The sequence below is a fragment of the Ranitomeya imitator genome, chromosome 8 (assembly GCF_032444005.1).
Source record: "Ranitomeya imitator isolate aRanImi1 chromosome 8, aRanImi1.pri, whole genome shotgun sequence".
NCBI classification, from domain to species: Eukaryota; Metazoa; Chordata; class Amphibia; order Anura; family Dendrobatidae; genus Ranitomeya; species Ranitomeya imitator.
Window position 1 is genome coordinate 125284054 of NC_091289.1, and position 14389 is coordinate 125298442.

General features: G+C 44.8%; 1 long non-coding RNA gene across 1 annotated transcript; it reads left to right on the forward strand.

The window, feature by feature from the left end:
• The first annotated feature begins 13306 nt into the window (after positions 1 to 13306).
• On the forward strand, positions 13307 to 13732 carry LOC138647254 (uncharacterized). Its single transcript, XR_011314935.1, has 3 exons — positions 13307 to 13330; positions 13410 to 13478; positions 13603 to 13732. It is a non-coding gene; the product is annotated as an uncharacterized lncRNA (long non-coding RNA).
• Positions 13733 to 14389: the final 657 nt, after the last annotated feature.

Here is a 14389-nt window from a genome sequence, read left to right on the forward strand (position 1 = left end):
CTGTATGGAGCATTATATGGGGTCCATAATTCTGTATGAAGAATATGTGAGGCCCATTATTCTGTATAGAGCATTTTATGGTGCCCATTATTCTGTATGGAGCGCTATGTGGGGCCCATTATTCTGTATGCAGCATTATATGGGGTCCAATATTCTGTATGGAGTATTATAAGGGGTCCATTATTCTGTATGGAGCAGTATATGAGGTCCATTTTTCTGTAAGGAGGAATATATGCGGTCCATTATTCTATATGGAACATTATATTTGATTGATTATTCTGTATGGAACATTATGTGAAGTTCATTATTCTGTATGGAGCAATATATCGAGCCCATTATTCTGTATAGAGCATTATATTGGTTCTATTATTCTGTATGGAGCTTTATGTAAGTTCCATTATTCTGTATGAAGCAATATATAGGGCCCATTATTCTGTATGGAACATTATATGGGGTCCATTATTCTGTATAGAGCATTATGTGAGGCCCATTATATACTGTATGGAGCATTATATTGGGTCTATTATTCTGTATGAAGCATTATGTGAGTTCCATTATTCTGTATGGAGCAATATATGGGGTCCATAATTCAGTATGAAGTATTATGTGAGGCCCATTATTCTGTATGTGACATTATATGGGGTCCATAATTCTGTATGGAGCATTATGTGAGGCCCATTATTCTGTATGTGACATTATATGGGACTCATTATTCTGTATGGAGCAACATGTGGCGCCCATAATTTTCTACAGAGCAATATGAGACTCATTCTATATGCAGCAATATATGGGGCCCATTATACTGTATGGAGCAATATATATGACTCCATTATTCTTTATGGAGCATTATATGGTGCCCATTATTCTGTATGGAGCGCTATGTGGGGCCCATTGATCTGTATGGAGCAATATATGGAGCTCATTATACTGTATGTAGGGCTATGTAGTGGCCATAATACTGTATGGAGGGCTATGTGATGCCCATAATACTGTATGGAGGACTATATCCTCCGGTCTAAAATGAAAACTTTTGAATCCCCCAGGGCACGCACTACAAGGATTCACAGGTTTCTGAGCTATTGTAGAATTTACAATTGATATCACTCATGTAATGTAAGAAGTAAGTAAAATCTTTGACATTGTAATATACTTACCGTATGTTTCTCTGCCTCATCTGTGCATTGTGAATCGTTTTATGTGTTAAAGGGAACCTGTCACCCCGAAAATCGCGGGTGAGGTAAGCCCACCGGCATCAGGGGCTTATCTACAGCATTCTGTAATGCTGTAGATAAGCCCCCGATGTTACCTGAAAGAGGAGAAAAAGACGTTATATTATACTCACCCAGGGGCGGTCCCGCTGCTGGTCCGGTCGGATGGGCGTCTCTGGTCCGCTGCGGTGCCTCCCATCTTCATTCCAAGACGTCCTCTTCTGATCTTCAGCCACGGCTCTGGCGCAGGCGTACTTTGTCTGCCCTGTTGAGGGAAGAGCAAAGTACTGCAGTGCGCAGGTGCTGGGAAAGGTCAGAGAGGCCCAGCGCCTGCGCACTGCAGTACTTTCCTCTGCCCTCAACAGGGCAGACAAAGTACGCCTGCGCCGGAGCCGCGGTGTAAAGACCAGAAGAGGACATCATGGAATGAAGATGGGAGGCGCCGCAGCGGACCAGAGACACCCGTTTGACCGGACCAGCAGCGGGACCGCCCCTGGGTGAGTATAATCTAACGTCTTTTTCTCCTCTTTCAGGTAACATCGGGGGCTTATCTACAGCATTACAGAATGCTGTAGATAAGCCCCTGATGCCGGTGGGCTTACCTCACCCAGGATTTTCGGGGTGACAGGTTCCCTTTAAAGGGGCTCACTGAGAAGCTTTTACCCGGGGCTCAGGTAAACCTGAAGCCAGCCCTGTTTGGTGCTCACCTGTATGATCTGTGTTGGATTTTAGGGACAACTCTAATTAATCATATTAGATCCTTTCCTGACTGCACCTGCTCGTTACGATTCATTGTCCAAGAAGTGTCCTGTCGGTAAGAAAAGAGCAGAGTAGCGAAATGAGGTACAGTAGCTGGACGTCAAGAACGATGGAAGATGGATAAGTATTAGCTGTGAATGCAAATAAAAACATTTTATTGATAAAGGGCAAATCGTTTCCATAGCAGACTGGTTCCTTCATCAGGCTAGCATGCTGACACATTTTGATGCTTTGCTCAAAGAAATCATGGACACATCAATTATTTTTTTTACAGACCTATGTTTGTCCTATTTTGACAAACCATCCTGGAATTTATGTCTGGTTGGCATCGCTGACCACTATATGAGTCGAGGTGGATCTCTGAATATTATTGAAAGGAGAAGCTGCTGTCAGGTAATTATTTGGTTTCTGAATCTTCTTATAGGATGAGATTTTTCCGTGATATGCGTGTGTGACGTTAAAGACTAGAGATGAGCAAATAAATTTGAGTGGAATTGAATTCTGCTGAAAAAAATTAAAAATTGAATTTTGGCAAAATGCTGTTTTTTTAGTATTTTGCTTCCATGAGGATTCAGCAACAAGCCCTCATCATGTTAGAAGATAAATAAATAAATCCTTCTACTCACTTCATTGTTCAGCTAGTGGTGAGTTAGTGTGATCGTTACTTGAGATTTCTGAGCATGCTCTGGTGTTCTCCAAGTATCTTGGGCGTGTTCGTAGATTATGTTTGTGTCGCCGCCGCTGCATCATTTACGGCTGCTAGACAGCCTGAACACATGTGGAGATTCCCTATCAAACAAGCAATCCTCACATATGTTCAGGTTGTCTAACAGCCGCAAATCATGCAGCTCCAGAGACACAAACATAATCTATGAGCACGCCCAAGATACTCGGAGATCACCAGAGCATGCTCAGAAATCTCGAGTAACGAGCATGCTCGCTCATCACTATTGCTCACTGCGATCTGTCCAGTCCTAGTCACACATTCAGATTGCCGTCGACCTCGCTGAAATCCCCAAGCCTCTCATGCTAATCTCTGGGTATCAAAGACCCAAAAGGATTCTGCATATGATCCTGTAAAGGCGCGCCCCATTAGGCATGTGAGTCAATGCGCAAAACCCTCCCAAACCTTTTAAACTTGGAACTCACTGCTTAATATGAGAGTACTAGGATTTAATCAAGGCTGAACAGGAGAATAAAGATTTTTTTTTACATTTTTTTTACATATTACATTCCATACGCTCTTGGGTCTGGAGAGGCCACATGGTATAAGGGACATTACATTTCTGGGAAAATCTATGCAAACAGTCAAATTCAAATTTCGCAGAATTAAAGGTCTCTAATGACTTGTTTTGCTAAACAAAGCATTACTTTGGTTGGACTTTATTACCTTCTGGATAAGCATCTTGTTATCCAATCCTACTTGTGCCTTCTCTGTTGATACTTATCTTCCACGATTTTTGTTCTTTTTTAAATAACAATTCTGGAACATTTTTACTCAGAGATTTTCATTAGGCTGTCCCTCTGTTATTCCTCCTAGAAAATTCTGAATACATTTACTAATATTACATACACTGTCCAGTCAGTGCTGACAATACTAAGGGGAATTCTAATACACTTCTGTGAATTTCTTAAAGCAAATATGATCTAGAATCAGGGACATAATGACTGGACCTGTGTGGGAGGGGGGACCGCCAATGCCAGCGCCCACTGGGTCCCTACTGCTGACCAATCAGATGTTGATGATCGACTTGCACTAGCGGCACATGACAGTGCCCGTCATTTGCACGCTGAAGTCAGCTTCCAGCTTCTGCGCCAGCTACAGACGAGGATGCCGCACATCGTAGGAATGCGGGAAGGTGAGCAGAATTTTTTTTATTTTTTTGCATTAAAGAACAGCAGGGAAACAGGGGACATATATACCAGGATGTGCACAGGATTGGGAACATATATACCAGGATGGTGTGCCCATGATGTGGGATATATATATACCAGGATAGAGGACATACTATATGACATACTGTATATACCAAAAAGGGGCCAAGGATAGGAGACATACAGTGGGGCAAAAAAGTATTTAGTCAGTCAGCAATAGTGCAAGTTCCACCACTTAAAAAGATGAGAGGCGTCTGTAATTTACATCATAGGTAGACCTCAACTATGGGAGACAAACTGAGAAAAAAAAATCCAGAAAATCACATTGTCTGTTTTTTTAACATTTTATTTGCATATTATGGTGGAAAATAAGTATTTGGTCAGAAACAAAATTTCATCTCAATACTTTGTAATATATCCTTTGTTGGCAATGACAGAGGTCAAACATTTTCTGTAAGTCTTCACAAGGTTGCCACACACTGTTGTTTGTATGTTGGCCCATTCCTCCATGCAGATCTCCTCTAGAGCAGTGATGTTTTTGGCTTTTCGCTTGGCAACACGGACTTTCAACTCCCTCCAAAGGTTTTCTATAGGGTTGAGATCTGGAGACTGGCTAGGCCACTCCAGGACCTTGAAATGCTTCTTACGAAGCCACTCCTTCGTTGCCCTGGCGGTGTGCTTTGGATCATTGTCATGTTGAAAGACCCAGCCACGTTTCATCTTCAATGCCCTTGCTGATGGAAGGAGGTTTGCACTCAAAATCTCACGATACATGGCCCCATTCATTCTTTCATGTACCCGGATCAGTCGTCCTGGCCCCTTTGCAGAGAAACAGCCCCAAAGCATGATGTTTCCACCACCATGCTTCACAGTAGGTATGGTGTTTGATGGATGCAACTCAGTATTCTTTTTCCTCCAAACACGACAAGTTGTGTTTCTACCAAACAGTTCCAGTTTGGTTTCATCAGACCATAGGACATTCTCCCAAAACTCCTCTGGATCATCCAAATGCTCTCTAGCAAACTTCAGACGGGCCCGGACATGTACTGGCTTAAGAGATGTATATCATTGGCTTTCCAGAGGGCGAGGAGCGAGACACAGGAGTCCCTACTGAATTCGACATGTAAGGTACGGGACAATGTTCCCAAGTTTATAACCAATTACAACACGCACTGGTCACAATTGGGAGGTATCTTACGTAGACATTGGGGCATTCTTACCACGGATCTGAACACCTCTAATATTGTTGGCGAACGGCCTCTTTTGGTAGCCAGGAGGGCACCCAATTTGAGGGACCTCCTGGTTAAAAGTCATTATAGACGACAGACTATCCGGCTTAACCGTGGGGTTAGACTTAGGGGGTCCTTTCCCTGTGGGGACTGTAACATCTGTCCCCACATGGGCCCAACTAGGGAATTTTTTCAAAATCCCGTCAATGGTGTGACATATAAACTTGGGGGGTATATCAACTGTAGGACCAGATGTGTCATTTATGCTCTTATCTGTCCTTGCAAGATGGCCTATGTGGGCCAGACCTCCCAGGAATTGCGACGGAGGGTCCAAAAACATTTTTCTACTATCAACCTGGCAAGAAGTGACAGGGATAAAGGGAGGACCTTGACCCCGGTGGCGGCCCATTTCCTAACACACCACTCTGGGAGTACCATGAATACATGGGTGGTTGGATTAGAAAAGATTTTTATGTCGGAGAGAGGGGGCTCCCGCAAAAAACGCTTACTTCAAGTAGAGTCACGGTGGATTTTTAATTTGGGATCTGTTGCTCCTACAGGTTTGAATGAGGAGCTGCTATTCACCGGATTCCTTGGCTAATCTACGTACATGTGGACTATTGGATTGTGTCCTTTCCTTCCTTGTGCCCCTCTGTGGGATCGGAGAAATGATGCTGCATATATGGAACCTAGGACGAGCATGAAGCATACATCATGGACGGTTCTTCATTTGGATACCATTCCCATTTTGGATTCAAGGCTACTATGGGATTAATAATGGTGGCTTCATGCCCAATATTGACCTCGTCCTTTCCCCCTTGGCCTTTGGGCCATCTATTATATGGTATTTGCTTGTTTGGCTCATGGGGGTAATATTTAGTGATTTAGGTTGGCTCATGGGGACAGGCTTTAGTATATAAGAGTGTGTGTTGGGGGGTTTTGTGGTAGGGTTTTGGATATGTGGGATAGTGTTTTAGGTAGGTCTCTTGAAGTATAAATAGCCTCATAAAGGATGGGCTGGTCCCATATCATTATTTTCCTTCGGGGCCTTGGATGGACCTATTGAGGTCTTGTATTTATATCCATTATAGACATGTGTTATATACAGTATTATATACAATAAATATTTATTATTATGCTAGTTGTTTATAATTATTATTGGTTCAGTGTGGTGGTTTTTGTGGTTGTGTGACTCTCCCCTTTCCTATCCACCTTCCAACCCCTTTCCCTCCTTTCCTTCCCCTTTTCTCAGGTATTTATGGGATATGTGAGGCTTTTTATGTGTACGTGTTGTATATATGGATTGTTTTGGGCATGTGTGGTTATGTGTTGTATATATGGGTATGAGTGAGACCCCTTACATGAATGGTTATCTATGTGCATGGTTGTATATGTGGTCCCTTGAGTCTACATGTGTGGATTGGTATCCATGTGCGAGTGAGATATATTATGCCCCCTGGTCTGTAGGTTTTGGGGGGTTTGCAGTGTTACACACTCTTTTTTCCTCCATATGGGCCCTTTTTTTGTTTTTTCGTTTTTTCATTTATTATTTTTTCATTCATTTTTGTAACCTCTCTGCGCCTGCTCGGGAATATTTCCCGGGCATACGCAGGGAGGGACTTATGTGATTTAGTATATATCACATGGGGGTAACACTGTCTGATACTAGTCGCGGACGCGCGCTAGTTTATGGATATGGTTTCTGTACCATGGTGCTCGGGTTTATTTGGCATGTGCACTTTTAACCCTGCACTTATGTGGTGATGTGCGGTTTTCATCATCAGGGGATATTCCCAGGCATGCGCATCTGATGGTATGGCCACAGCCTATCTGGCCACAGACGTATGGTATCTTTATACAGACGCTTATATTATAAAGGCGTTTCAGTATTGCTTCAGGTACTATTGCGCATGCGTGGGCCTGTGTATCTTTTTGCCTATATGCGGCGCTGGGTACGCCTGGCTTTATAGCCCTCCAGGTATGCTGTTCTTGGCTGGGGGAGACTGCAGCTCTTTTCCTGACTGCGCCTTCTTGCAGTTACAGCGTTGCATTACGCAGGTGTGCTCTGTGTGCACCTCTCTGCGTTTAGGCGGGCGCTTACATGCAGGCGCTTGGTGCGCCGGGCTTTTTTGACCGCTTGGGTGCGCTGTCTCTGGCTTGGGGGCTATCGCAGCTCTTGCTGTACTGCGCTTCTCTGGACATTACTGCGCATGCGCACTTCATGTGCACCTTCTTGTGGATACTCTATATGCCGGGCTCTCGAGTCTCCCGGCCTGTTATTTCCGCTTCCGGTTTTTGGAGGTGGCGCTGCAGCCCCCATGGCTGGACGCTATTACACACCTGTAAGAGTTCTAGAACATAATTGTGGATCTATATAAACACTTGTCTATTGGCCGGGCACATACTTCCCCTGGCGAAGCCTCATTTGGGAGGCGATACGCGTTGGGCTATGGTCCACCCAGTCCCCCGGTTACTTCGGCTTGCCAGTCTATAGGTTGGCTTGTATTCTATTACAGGTATTATGCCCTGTTGACCTGATCTTCTATTTCCATCGGTTCATATGGATGTCTTGTGGCTATTTGGCCTAATTCATCTTGAGGGTGTGTGAGTTACCTTTTTTGGTCACTCTTAGATTCCCCATGAGCCACTAGGTAGGATAATCTTGTTATATATGCTTTATATATCCTATAGGTATGGTGACAGGTTGTAACTATTTGCTTATATACAAATATGTGTATTCTGTATCCAGGTGGTCTGTGGTGGTGTAGTGTTTTAATTGTTTTTATTGTTTTGCCAATAAAGTGTTTTCTGTATTTTGTTTATATATTGGGTGGTGTGCAATTTTGTAGCAGTGTCTTTCTCTTTTTCTTGTTCATGCTATTTTTTCTGCTACTTGCACCCCCTGTTCATATATGATTGCTATGGTTGTGCGCCTACATTTTTTGCTCTCACTGGCTTAAGCAGTGGGACACGTCTGGCACTGCAGGATCTGAGTCCATGGTGGCGTAGTGTGTTACTTATGGTAGGCCTTGTTACATTGGTCCCAGCTCTCTGCAGTTCATTCACTAGGTCCCCCCGCGTGGTTCTGGGATTTTTGCTCACCGTTCTTGTGATCATTCTGACCCCACGGGGTGGGATTTTGCGTGGAGCCCCAGATCGAGGGAGATTATCAGTGGTCTTGTATGTCTTCCATTTTCTAATTATTGCTCCCACTGTTGATTTCTTCACTCCAAGCTGGTTGGCTATTGCAGATTCAGTCTTCCCAGCCTGGTGCAGGGCTACAATTTTGTTTCTGGTGTCCTTTGACAGCTCTTTGGTCTTCACCATAGTGGAGTTTGGAGTCAGACTGTTTGAGGGTGTGCACAGGTGTCTTTTTATACTGATAACAAGTTTAAACAGGTACCATTACTACAGGTAATGAGTGGAGGAAAGAGGAGACTCTTAAAGAAGAAGTTACAGGTCTGTGAGAGCCAGAAATCTTGATTGTTTGTTTCTGACCAAATACTTATTTTCCACCATAATATGCAAAAAAAATGATAAAAAACAGACAATGTGATTTTCTGGATTTTTTTTTCTCAGTTTGTCTCCCATAGTTGAGGTCTACCTATGATGTAAATTACAGACGCCTCTCATCTTTTTAAGTGGTGGAACTTGCACTATTGCTGACTGACTAAATACTTTTTTGCCCCACTGTATATCCCAGGAAGCGAGACATATAAACCAGGATGGGGACATATATACCAGGATTAACCCAGGATGAGGGACATGTGTACCAGTATGGGAGACATATACCAGGATGTGGGTAATATATACCAGGATGGACAAAAGATGGGAGACATATATAATATGATTGACCAAGTATGAGAGTCATATATACCAGTTAGGGGGGCATATATATCTGGATGGGGGACGTTAGAACATGTTGGGGGACATTACTACACAATGGGGGGGCAAATGTATGTTTTTATAGGATTTAGAATGCAACAAGGGCTTATGCATCTGACCAATATGTAGGGTGGGAGGGAGGAGGGACAATGTCCAAATTTTTCACGTTCTAGATATGCTACTGTTTAGGATTGGGGAATATTTACTAAGCAAACATGTAAGCAGTAGTGACAAGAAAAAATGTATAAGGCTGTGTGCACACGATGCAGATTTGGTGCAGAAAAATTTGCTGCAGTTCTGCACTAAATCTGCATCGTGTGCACATACCCTAAAACACAGGCGGAATACATAAATGTTCCTATATGATATAAAATTCTTTGCAATAAGAGATTTTATATGCCAACTAGCTGAAGAGCTCGGCGTTGCCCGGCATAGTAACTAACTGTGGCTAGTTATATCAAACTAGATTGTGGCCCGATTCTAACGCATCGGGTATTCTAGAATATGCATGTCCCCGTAGTATATGGACAATGATGATTCCAGAATTCGCGGCAGACTGTGCCCGTCGCTGATTGGTCGAGGCAACCTTTATGACATCATCGTCGCCATGACAACCATTATGACATCTACGTCGATACTGTGCCCGTTGCTGATTGGCCGAGGCCTGGCGGCCTCAACCAATCAGACGCGGGATGTCTACGTCCTTTATGACATCATCGTCGCTGTGCCTGTTGATGATTGGTAGAGGCCGGCAGGCCTCGACCAATCAGAGACGCGGGATTTCCAGGACAGACAGACAGACAGAAAGACAGACAGACAGACAGACGGAAAAACCCTTAGGCAATTATATATATAGATTATAATGATTATATTGTACATAAAAACATTTCAGATCATATACATTTCAGTGGCCCTTGAGGAATCAGCTCTTGCTTACCTTTCTTCCAGAGGCATAGCTAGGGTTTTGATACGGGGGGGGGGGGGGGGGCGAAGTTTCTGAGTGGGCCCCTAACCAGGTAACCTTGATTACAACTCGATGACTCCCCTAATAGTAGAGGAGAAACTCAGCAGATGACCACGCTGTTACTGAAGATAATCTCTATATAACGACCAACATGGATATTACCGCCATATGGTCAGTGGTAGATACCAGTCCTACAGAGCATATAAGAGATCACAGCACAGTTATAGATAATGACTTACCATTGACGTTCTTTATGATGGAATCGTCACTTTTCCCGTCTTTTCCATCTGGCCCAGACCGACATGACAACTTCTTCCAGCTACAACTTGTCTGCAGAGAAAACAACAAAGACACTTTTCACTTCTCACATTCCAGCCATCACCATCTATTCCCAACCTGCACAAACCCCTAATCCTGCTGATACCCCAATACTGAACCGCTGCTGCCATATGTGTCCCTCTTACTGCACCTAATATCCCAATACTGAGCCGCTGCTGCCGTATGTGTCCCTATTACTGCACCTGATACCCCGATACTGAGCCGCTCCTGCCGTATGTGTTCCTATTACTGCTCCTGATACCCCAATACTGAGCCTCTGCTGCCGTATGTGTCCCTATTACTCCACCTGATACCCCAATACTGAGCCGCTGCTGCCGTATGTGTCCTTATTACTGCCCCTGATACCCCAATACTGAGCCGCTGCTGCCGTATGTGTCCCTCTTACTGCACCTAATATCCCAATACTGAGCCGCTGCTGCCGTATGTGTCCCTATTACGCCACCTGATACCCCGATACTGAGCCGCTGCTGCCGTATGTGTTCCTATTACTGCTCCTGATACCCCAATACTGAGCCGCTGCTGCCGTATGTGTTCCTATTACTGCCCCTGATACCCCAATACTGAGCCGCTGCTGCCGTATGTGTCCCTATTACTCCACCTGATACCCCAATACTGAGCCTCTGCTGCCGTATGTGTCCCTATTACTCCACCTGATACCCCAATACTGAGCCGCTGCTGCCGTATGTGTCCCTATTACTGCCCCTGATACCCCAATACTGAGCCTCTGCTGCCGATTGTGTCCCTATTACTGCTCCTGATACCCCAATACTGAGCCGCTGCTGCCGTATGTGTCCCTATTACTCCACCTGATACCCCAATACTGAGCCTCTGCTGCCGTATGTGTCCCTATTACTCCACCTGATACCCCAATACTGAGCCTCTGCTGCCATATATGATCCTATTACTGCACCTACTCTGTGGTTCTCTGTACCCTCTAAATTCTAAAGCACCCCTCTATAATACAGTAATGCCGGGTGCAAGTGCCCTAGAAAACAGAGCCCACATTTTGCCCCCTAGAAAGTAATAATGCCCTCTGTGCGCCCCTTTTATAGTCACAGTAACCTGAGTTCCCCTATTACAATAAGTGCTCACTTTACATTTAATAATGTCCCAAGTCTCCCCCCTGTACAGCTCCCCTATACACAGTATAATGCCCCCTAACTGTATAGTACTACCCACACAGTATACTGACCCCTTAGTAGCCTTCAAACTGTTTGATGGCCCCATAGATAACCCCCATATAGTATAATGTGCCAGATAGTCCTCAATATAGCACAAGGCAGCAGCCCTATAGGCAGATCCTGTAATTTAAAGCAGCACCCCCCATAGGCAGACCCTGTAGTATAAGGCACACCCCCCTATAGGCAGATACTGTAGAATAAGGCAGCACCTCCCATAGGCAGATCCTGTAGAATAAGGCAGCACTTCCCCCTATAGGCAGATCCTGTATATAAGGCAGCACTCCCCCCTTAGGCAGATCCTGTATATAAGGCAGCACTCCCCCTTATAGGCAGATACTGTAAAATAAGGCAGCACTCCCCCCATAGGCAGATACTGTAGAATAAGGCAGCACTCCCCCCATAGGCAGATACTGTAGAATAAGACAGCACTCCCCCCCTATAGGCAGATACTGTAGAATAAGGCAGCACTCCCCCCTATAGGCAGATCCTTTATATAAGGCAGCACTCCCCACATAGGCAGATACTGTAGAATAAGGCAGCACTCCCCCCATAGGCAGATACTGTAGAATAAGGCAGCACTCCCCCTATAGGCAGATCCTGTATATAAGGCAGCACTACCCCCCATAGGCAGATGCTGTAGAACAAGGCAGCACTCCCCCCCCTAGAGGCAGATCCTGTATATAAGGCAGCACTCCCCACTATAGGCAGATCCTGTATATAAGGCACCGCTGTGCTTTCCGGCTGGCCGGCGCTCACAGTCAGTGCAGAGAAGCACAGCGCCGGAGGACAGACAGCGGAAGGTAAGTATGTAGTTTTTTTTTTTTTTACGTTTAGACTGGTAACCAGGGTAAACATCGGGTTACTAAGCGCGGCACAGGATCCTGATCGCTGCTGCCTGTCAAACTGAACGATATCGCTAGCCAGGACACTGCAACGTCACGGATCGCTAGCGATATCGTTCAGTGTGACGGTACCTTTACAGTAGCGTAGCTCCGGGTGGGCCCCCTCAGAGCTCGGGGCCCTGGGCGACCGTCCCCTCTGCCCCCCGGTAGCTACACTACTGCTTTCTTCCATTTCTGTACTCATTTCTGTAAGTCTTGCTTCCCTTTCTCCTTTCTGTAAGTCTTGCTCATTGAGGCGTAATACAGAAAGCAGATTTGAACCTTGTGGGAGTGTAATACCATTTAGTTAGAAAATTTAAAGAAGGACTAATTAAGGCTGGTTTCACACTAGCGTTTTTGAACGCATGCGTTTTTACAAAAAAAACCGCATGCGTTTTTTTCCCTATATTTAACATTAAAAACGCGTGCGTTATTTGATGTCCGCGTTTGTCCGCGTTTTTAAATGCATGCGTTTTTTAACTGCATGCGTTCACTTTCTAAAATGCAACATGTAGTATTTTGCAAAGCGTTTTTTTTTTCCAAAAAAAACGCATGCGTTCACATGCGTTTTTTTTTTTGGAAAAAATTGCATTGGAGTCAATGGAGACGCATGCGTTTTTTTGGACATGCGTTTGCATGCGTTTTTTTTTACGCATGCGTTTTTTTGAAGCATGCGTTTTTTTTGGCACCATAGTTAAGATAAGGTTGTCTAGACACTGATAAGGCTCCCCCATAGCTGAAGGGTTATAAAAGGAAGGCTGGGGGAAGTTTCTGGTCACTTCGCATCAGACTCCAAGGAAGACAGCACCCTGCCCGGACGCATTGTTGGACAAGACACAGAGCAATGTGAGTATATCCTTGCCAATGCATTATTCTTCAATTTTTTGGATCTACATGTCCTAATTTTTTCAATGTTTTTCTTTCAACACGCATCAGAATGTCTTCTCCGGTTTCTTCGTCTGATGATGAATTCCAGCCACGGCAATCAGAAGTGGATCACGTGAGCGAGGTAATTTTTTGTTCCGTCAGCTTGGTAAGTATTGACTGTCACATCGACACGAGGCAATTATATTTTTTTTATTCTATAGAGCACTTCAACTGAGGGACAGAGAGGTACGGAGCAGCGGAGTCAAGGTCCAGGTGGAAGACGGCAGCGGGTATGTATACCAGGCAGACTGTCCTTATTTAAGTTGTCTTTCATATTTCTGCCCTTTCTCATTTTTTTTTTTTTTTTTTTTAAATGTGGTTGAGCAAACTTAATTTTTTTTAATTAAATTTTAGGTTTCACAACGGGACGATGACCACATCGATAATGACCTGCTAATCACTCTGGTACAGGAGCGAGTCCCGTTGTGGGACAGCCGGGATCAACAGCACTCCGTCAATAGTGTTATCCGTCGTTTGTGGAGTGAGGTGGCCCAAGCGTTGTGGGATGGCTGGGAGAATTCAACGCCACGGGTCCGTAATGCATTTGGTAAGTATTGCACGATAGTGTGAAGAAACAGACCTTGGCCATGCTCTCTTGACTGTGTGTGATGACAGAAACTTTTCGTAGTTTCTGTCATCACACACAGTCACGAGAGCATGGCCAAAAGTCCTGATTCTGACCATTATATTTTATTGTTATTTCACAGTGCACAAAGTAAGAACACGTTGGCGTTCCATGAAGGACCGCTTCAACAAGGACCTGCGTGCAGAGAAGAGTGCAGCTAGTGGTTCCGGAGCAAGGCACCGGCTGTACAAGTACCACCGTGTGCTGGCCTTCCTGAGACCGGTCCTTCTCTTGAGAACGTAAGTATTTGTCACATGCCTCCGGTTGTATTGCATTGACATAATCTGTCATTTTTAATTCCATAGGATGTACCGTCTTGTTATCGTTTGGTATTAATTTTCTGTTTTATTTTTTCACAGCACACACTGCACGACTGTCGCCACAGGTTCTGGAGCGGTCCTTCAGCCGACAGCCACGGACCCGTCCCAGCCATCCAGCAGCGCAGCACCAGGTGGGTCTTCCACAGTCACTGGAGACCAGGGAGCTGGCCCATCAGGTCTTCCCCTTTCGCAGTCC